A 9145-nucleotide genomic window follows, 5' to 3' on the forward strand; every position below is an offset into this window, starting at 1 on the left:
AAATTGTGAATCTAAAATTTAAAATTACTTTAAATTTGGCCACTAATAATATTTTGAATTAGTAACAAATCCATCCGGTCACAAAAATTTTGACTCATTTTTTATGTTAATCATTGATGCTAAACATTAACTGACATAGTCATATGATGCCTTTTCATTTGTCATATAAAAATAAAAAGATATAACAATGAGTGACAAATCATTGTATTAGTCATGTTAAACTTACTTTTTGTGACATTAATAAAACATCACCTTTTATTTTTTTTAAATATGACGAATCAAATTGTCACGAATAAAACTTATGGTGACAAATTTGTAATGTCACTATTTTAAATTAAATTGTCATAATAAGAAATCGTCACTAATATTTTTATTTCATAGGAGACGATTTTACACTATCACTATTTTGTCTAAACTCCATTTAAAGGTTTCCCATCAATTTTTTTTGGAGGTAAATTTTGGCTCCAAACATATAACGACGAATATCAGTGACCTTTTTTAAAATTGTCATAAAAAATATATATCATTAGTAACTAAATGTGACGAAAACAAAAAATTGTCAAACTTATAGTATATTTTGTGACATTATTCACAACGTCATATAAAAATTTCGTCATAAATTGATAGATTTGTTGTAGTGTCTTAATTGCATGAAAAAGTAGAATAACAAGATTATGCAATGTATGCACGATGTCGGATCACCCCACAGACTGTTGCCAGATGCTTCAGGAGGAAGTGAGCGCCCAAGTTAACACTGTGGGAAATTTTCTAGGACCTCCCCAGAGGCCTTATAACCCTCACGACAATACTTACAACCCCATGTGGAGAGATCATCCAAACTTCAATTATGCACAAAACCCGAGGTCGAATCAGGGCTATCAACCGAGGCCACCTCTACATAAACTTTATCAGCCGCTGAAGTCATCACTCGAATCCCTCGTAGAGTGGCTGGCTATTTCTCAGTAGAAATTCTAGAATTGCACTAAAACATATTTACAAGAGATAGATAATCAGATTAGTCTATTGGCTCAAACCGTAGGGCGATTAGAGTCACAGGACAAGCTTCCATCGCAAACCAAAACAAACCCGCGGGAGAATGTTAACGCCATCACTCTCCGGAGTGGTACCGTTATCGCACCTGGGGTCCTAGAGAGAAGTGTTGCGTAATCCTAAAGAAAGGAAGAAGAGCCAAAATCCCGGAATGAAGAAGAAGCAGTTGGCATAAACTCCCAGGGAGGAAGAGGAGTTGATTCAGAATCCCATAAAATAAAAGGATGAATCACAAATTGATTATGCACCATCTCCCTATGTCGTACCATCACCTTTTTCGTTAAGAAAAATAAAAAGAGACAAAAAAGCTGAAGAAAAAGAAATCTTGGAAGTCTTTCAGAAGGTGGAAATCAATATACTTCTCATCGAGGTAATCCGAAAGGTTCTGAGGTATGCCCGCTTTCTTAGAGATCTCTGCACAACAAAGAGAATACTTATCGGGAACGAGAAGGTGAATTTGGGAGAGCACTTTTCAGCCGTACTCCAACAAAAGTTTTCGCCAAAGTTGAAGGACCAAGGTATGTCTGTCATTCCTTGTAAAATCATTAAGGCTGCAAAAAAGCATACAATGTATGATTTAGGTACCTCTATTAATGTAATGCCTTTATCTGTCTATAATTTAATTTATACTGAGCCCTTGAAGGATACCAGAGTTACGATACAACTAGCATACCGATCTATAATATATCTAGAAGAACTCTTGGAGAATGTCCTAGTAAAGGTAAATGAACTAATCTTTCCGAAAAATTTATATGTCATTGATATGGAAAATGACTGGAAAAATACTTCTTCTGAAATTATCCTTAGGTGCCCATTCCCTAGTGCGGCACATACAAAGATTGACGTAAGAAGAAAATTTTTTACCATGAAATTTGACGGTGAGGTCGTGAAATTCGAAGCATACAAAGGAATGCAACATCCTGATAATGTTGCCAGTTTAAATTTTGTTGATATTTTTAAACCTGCAATTTATAAATTTATGGAATCTAATTTTGTTGATGATTTATGCAGGGAATTGGAGGAATACAACGAGGAAATCAAAGAGTTTGAAAAAAATTCTATTTATTCTGATTCACATTTAATTCCCTCGAATTCTAATATTTTACCTTCTGTTTTGTAGGCTCCTTAAATTGAATTAAAACAGTTGCCAGAACATTTGAAGTATGCGTTTTTGGGGGGGGGGAAATGAGACTTTACCATAGATAATTTTGAATAAATTATTAAAGAAGAAGAGAAGGACCTTGTGACAGTGTTGCATGCGTATAAAGAGGCCATTGGGTGGATAATTGTCAATATTAACGGACTAAGTCCCTCAACTTACACGCAAAAAATAAAGGTAAAAAAATGAGCGAAGCCGTCACGAGAAGGACAATTCCGGTTAAATCCATCAATGATAGAAGTTGTGGAAAAGGAGATACAAAAGCTTCTTGATGTAGATGTCATTTACCCGATTTCATATATTAATTGGCTAAGTCCGGTCCATGTGGTCCCTAAGAAAACCGAAGTTACAATAATAGAAAATTCAGAAGGTGAGTTTGTTCCGAAACAAGTAAAAAATTGATGGAGGGTCTGCATCGACTATAGGAAGTTGAACTCATTAACTAACAAAGACCATTTTCCTCTTCCTTTTATAGATCAAATGATAGAAAGATTAATCGATAAAACTCATTATTATTGTCTTGATGGATTTTCAGTCTTTTCCATATCCTAGTGGTACCAAAAGATCAGTAAAAGATGACTTTCACTTGTCCTTTCAGCACATTCGCTTACCGACGGATGCCTTTCGGACTTTGCAAAGCACTTGCCACGTTCCAGAGATACATGGTTAGTGTCTTTTTAGACTATGTCAAGAAAGATATCGAAGTCTTTATGGATGATTTCACAGTGCACAATAATTCCTTCGACGAATGCCTTTTAAATTTAATCAATGTGCTTAAGTGATGCCTACAATTTAACCTCGTTTTAAATTATGAAAATGTCATTTTATGGTTGATAAGAGGTTAATTATAGGTCATATCATTTCTTTAGATGAAATTACAGTTGACAAAGCGAAAAACTTACATTATACACTTACTACCTTACCCCAAAATTATGAGAGAAGTTCGTTCCTTTAATATCCCAAATTTTGGACTAGTGACTGGAATATAAAAATATAAAAGTTTGGGACTAAAGTATAAAGTTGTAAAATTTTAGGGACTAAAAATGTAATTTTTTAAAATTTATATTTTGGGTATGTAAATAAGTAGTTCAGACTAATATAATTATTTTAGTGGATTTCAGATTTTTAATCTGGAGTTTGCATAAAAGTCTATTAAAGGATGAAGATCAGTATAATACTCGAATAACTGGATCGAATCAGAAGTCTATAAAAAGTTTAAGGAAGGTAGTTTAGGGTTAGAAAAATTATATGGATATTTTTAATTAGTGTAATTTAAGTTGGATTGATGGAATTTGGTGAGAATTACACTATAAAGTGGAATAGTGCAATTTAGTGCCTAAATTGAAATTTTAAAAAATTGGAGGTCAAAAAGAAAATTTTGAAGATAATTTTTTTATGGTTAATTAATAATATTAAAATTTAGATGAAGGAGTGGCATTGGAGTAAATTCTAGAATTCATTAATGGCAATTTGGGTTTTTGGCCCAAAATGATTAAAAAATTCATTTTATTAGCTTTTAAAAGTAAAAAATTTGAGAGATTTTTTTTTTGAAAAATTTTGTAAACTCCTCTTCTCTTCTTCACCTACTTCCGAACTCCATATCCAAAGGTTAGTTTGGATTTTTTTTTTCTTTCTTTCAATTTTTGGTCCAATTTATTAGGATTTCAGACTAGGATGTGAAATAGGAAATTATTCTACTCTAAATTCTCTACAAGATGATGTAATTATTTATTTGTTTCATGCTTGAATGGTGAATGTGGGTGATTTAGGTGGATGAAGAGGAGACTTGGATTCATTGAAATTTATTGAACTAAAGTTGGAAATGGATGTTAGTAGTGTTGTAGAATTGAAATCAAGTAGGAAAATTAATTAAAGTCCATCAAGGGAGCAATATGAGATTTCCGGCCATTGATGAAATTGTTAGGAACTTGGTTGAATTTGATTTGCTTTATTTTGAATTTGATTGGAATGGTATGTAAATGGTGTGTTGGTGATTAAATTGCGAATGAATCAAATTGGAGACCATTAGGGTGAATATTGCAAAGTTTCGACCTAAGGGAGAAATTAAGGGAAAATTTTGTAAAAATTTCCTAATGGTTTAGATGGAATGTAGAAAGGATTATAGGAGCTTGAAATGATGTTTGGAACCAAATTGGAACTTCGTTAGACTCTAAGGGACTTTTTCGTATAGTGTGACAATTTAAAGGATTAATGTGCAATCATTGAGAAGTTAAGGTCTTATGTTGAAAGTATTAAAAATAGTAAATTGGACTAATTTGGAAGAGTTTATAAGTTTAAGGACTCAATTGAAAGTTTGAAGGAAGTTGGTGTTGAAATGGAGTCGAATTAAAGGGATATCAGATAAAGAATGAAATTTAAAAAGGGCATGGAAGAGAATATTAAAAGAAATAAAGTTGATTTAAATTAAGGGAGAGAAATTAGTATTGAATATGAGATGATGGTAATTTTCATAATTTTATTCGAAATCGAGTTTATTATTATTAGTTACAATACTATTTTGTGTTCAAAATTTGTTATGTCAGGATAATTGACATTCGTGTAGATCGTGATCGTTCACAAGTTCAAAGTGAGATAAAAGGAAAGGATAAAGTTCGAGAGAAATAGATAGTATTAAATAAGCTAGTGAGGCTATAGGTGAGTGCGACTCAACTTTCTTTTATAATAGATAATACGAGGAAGACTTACAATGCGTCAACCTTAATCTTTTTTAAAAGAGTTTTAAATTATTACTTGAACATAGATTTTATCATGTTGTTTTATTTTATAGCGTATGATTATTTTGGGTATGAACCGACGAAAGTTTTTATTTTTATAAAAATGGTTTTATATTAAATTATTTGAATTGTTTTTGTATGCAAATTAGTAATTGATTTAGAACAAAGTCCATTGTGTGAAAATGATGGTTAGTGGCACAATCGCAGCCATGAGGTGGAGTGAATCTGAATATGTTTATGATAAGACACCAGTGTGAATCACTCGTGGTTTGACTCGGCATACCTTAGTGGTGCACGAGGTGGAGTGATTCGGTGTATCTGACTAGCTTTATATGTGCATTATATGGCACTAAGATGGGTCACTCGAGGTCTGACTTAGGTGCCTTAGTGGTACACGAGGTGGACTGACTCGGTGCAGTTTATTCTAACAGTAAATATGTATATAGCGTGCTCACTAGTTATTTGATTCACGTACATCGTATTCTCATGATAATACAGTGGGCAAAGTAATGATCTGATCTGAATAAAATATGGAAATGATCTGCTTTGAAATGGAAAAGTATATGTCCGAAAATAAATTTAGTATTAATAATTTATGAAAATCTTATAAAGCAGTTTTAAATAAAATATCTTCTTGATGTAAATTGTATATATTTTATTTTAGTAAAATTTTATTGATATGGTTAATTATATTCGTTAAACCTTTTCTTTATTTTTTTATGTCGCCTCACTAAGTGGAATAATTAACGTGTGATTGGTTCACAAGTATGGAAAGTGAAGTCAGCAGAGTAGAGAGCCAAACATGACATCCTACATTTTGAGAGACCATTTCAGACAACCAGAATCAGTATGATATCTTTTCGATATTTTTTATATTCATAGTTGACATGTATATTTTTATTTTGTGCTCAGATTTGAATATGTTTGAACTCTTTTTAATAATATGATAAATGAAAAGTATTTTAATTATTTTATATTATGTTTTTTTAAATGCAATTATTTATTTTATTGTCGATTTTAAATGAAACGAAAATTTACTGATTTTTGAACAGTATATATTTTATATGTGACACTTTTATCTCATATATGAGACTGTATATGGGATAAGGATGTTACAATTCATTTCTCGGTCATGTAGGATTCTACCGCAGGTTCATCAAAGATTTTTCGAAGATATAGCAACCTTTGTGCAATCTACCCCAGAAGGATCAAGCTTTCGATTTTAATCCGGAATGTAAAGAGTCATTCAACATCTTGAAAGAAAAGCTTCTATCAGCTCCAATTGTACAACCGTCAAATTGGGACTACCCCTTCAAGCTTATGTGTGATGCATCGGATACAAGCGTTGGCGCAGTCCTCAGTCAAAAAGTTGATAAAGTGTTGCATGTCAGCGCCTACGCGTCTCGGACTTTGGATTCAGCATAGAAGAATTATTCTACGACCAAAAAAAATTATTAGCTATAATTTTTGCTTTAGAAAATTTTAGATCTTATTTGCTTGGCACATTAAAATTGTTGTTTTCTCTAATCATGCAATTTTACGATATCTGATCATGTAGTAAAACGAAGCGAGTCAGGAGCCCAGAAACTTTGTAAATGATTAACAACAAGAAGAATGACAATACTTGAATAATAATCAGAATGACTAATAATAGACTAGTTAATGATGAATAATGGGACACTTAGTTTCAAAGCGAGAACTTGATAATGAAGAATCGATAATAATAATGAGATGATAATGTTATACTTTTTATAATCATAAGAATTTTACGAGGTAAGATTCTAGAAGACTTATGTCTTTGTTGGACATTCGAGAAACGATAAAAATGCCTTAAATCACTTGTGAATAACGATCGCTTATTGTGTTGATAGATATATATGTGTTAGGTTATCCGGATATCTTATGAGTCGTGTAGAAACACTGAAAATACGTTAGACGGATACAACTTTAACGCTCATGTAACCTAAATTCATCCATTACACTAGGGGAATAGACTGGTCGGGTGCGAGAGTGACCCAAATCTCACCCAAAATATAAAAGTTAAATCAAAATAAATGTTCATAATAGATTCGATGGTCACTTAATTATCAATTTCTTTCTTATAGTTTGTCAATCGCTTGTTTCAAAATAGCTATATAAAATGAAAGAAAATCTAAACCTAATATTAAAAGAAAAAAATAGAATTACCCCAGCTTAGAATAAGCAACCCTAACTACATTTTTTTCGCAAGACTTTAACAAAACAGAATGCATTTGGGCTTGGAATAAGGTAGCCTATTCAAGATAATGCCTTTTAAGATTAAATTGAATTTATTATTAGTACTATTAGTTTCTAGAATTTTAAAAAATATATACAGATAATTTTCTAAAAAGATGAAGTACTATTCCTATTATCCATGTCCAAAGTAATGTATATCAACTGACAACTCAGATGAAAAAAGAATTAAGCGGTGCCGTGTGTAAAACTATATACTTAGCCTCTAGTTTTTGTTTTTTTGCTATTGCGACCGAATTGGTCATTGTGAAATGTCAATATGTATTATTCTATTGAATTTCAATTTCGATTTAATAGCCAAGCCATCTCGAACAATACAGCCGTATCTTCTATCAAATCTCTCCACGATGGAAAACTTATATGGAAGAAAACAAATAGCTCAATGGATCGTCTTCCTCGAGAGCTTGTCCTTGACATACTGTCAAAGCTTCCAATCCCAAGCTTAGTGCAATCCCGGTGAGTGTGTCGAGCTTGGCGTATCATAACACGAGACCAAGTGCTTGTCAACAAGCATTTCAAGCTCATGGCCAACAACAATCCGACCTTCATTTTATAAATCAACGATCAAGCCATCCAAAACAATCTTTATTCGGTGATTTCTCGACCGATCGAGACAACGGGAACGTGACGATGATCACAAAGAAGCTTCCCATGCCACCTCTGCTGAACTTCCATTTGGTGAGTTCATGTAATGGATTGCTATTCTTGCGTGCAACTCACCCAGGCTTTGGCCTGATCGGTATCTATAATCCTTTTAAAGGGACTACATTGAGTTGCCAAAGCTGATAAGAAAGCAGCCTGCTCACCATATGAGATATTTGGGATTTGGTTTCGATACTACCACAAAGCAACACAACGTCGTTGAGCTATCACATGAACTAGAAATACCTTATGGAGGTTTTCCAGGCCATGGTGTTAGACCTGGCATGGGTTGAGCTTTGCAACATCGTCGGACCGCAACATCTTTGATTGAATCAGAGGTTCATCTTTTGAGTGTTGGTAGCTGCACATGGAGAAATTTGGTACTTTTCCATTCCAAATCATGTGGCAACAATCACAGGTTTTGGTCAAAGGGAAACTTCACTGGATTACTTACACGCCAAGAAACAATGCTTCTAGGCCTTTTATGTCCTTCGACTTGGCTACTGAACAGTTCAAGGAGGTCCCTTGGCCGGATTCTATCCGTTCCGACAGACATTTTCATGAACTAGTCGTTCTACGAGGTTGTTGTCGGCGGTTTCTTTCGATAACTATAGTAAAGAACTGGAGATTTGGGTAATGGAGGAGTATGGTGTGAAGGAATCTTGGGTGAAAGAATTTAGCATCGGAGCTTACGTACCGAACATGTTGCAGCCGAATGATCGGCGTGAATGGTTGAATAATTCCTAAAATGTACATGCGAGTCTTGTGCCTGTGCAGTAGTACTGGAAGGATCTTATTGGAATACGAAAATAAATCACTTGTTCTCTACGATCCTCTTTGCAGGACATTCAATGATCTTCAAGTTACATTTGAAGGGATTCCCAGGTATTTTGGAGAAATGGTTCATGTTTCAAGCCTCAATTGGATTGATACGTAAAGCTGCTTTTTTTTCCCTTTCAAATTCTCAGTTTTAATTAAATTATGCACACTCAATATGGGTGGGGGAAAAAACAATAACGTGTAATAGTTAATGTACGGTCTAACAATAATATATTTGGCACTAATCAAATTACCTCAGTGATAAAAGAGATGGATGTTATCCACTGAAAATTTTCGACATGTTCATTAAATATCATCTATATTTTTGTTAATGGATCTGCATCCATAAGGTTGATGTTAATGAGCTCAATCACCCTGTAACCGTTGGTGTTCGAACTTATAACTTCTAGAAACAATAATGATTTTTTAACCACGGAGGTAAATTATGAAAAAGTATTTCAGGGCT

The 9145-nt window shown here is 33.4% G+C and overlaps 1 pseudogene; it reads left to right on the forward strand.

Annotated features, from left to right (window-relative positions):
- The first annotated feature begins 7588 nt into the window (after positions 1–7588).
- Positions 7589–8797, forward strand: LOC120139115 (annotated as a pseudogene).
- The last annotated feature ends 348 nt before the right edge of the window (positions 8798–9145 follow it).

This window comes from Hibiscus syriacus, unplaced genomic scaffold (genome assembly GCF_006381635.1).
Source record: "Hibiscus syriacus cultivar Baekdansim isolate YM2019G1 unplaced genomic scaffold, ASM638163v2 tig00110724_pilon, whole genome shotgun sequence".
In the NCBI taxonomy this organism is placed as follows: domain Eukaryota; kingdom Viridiplantae; phylum Streptophyta; class Magnoliopsida; order Malvales; family Malvaceae; genus Hibiscus; species Hibiscus syriacus.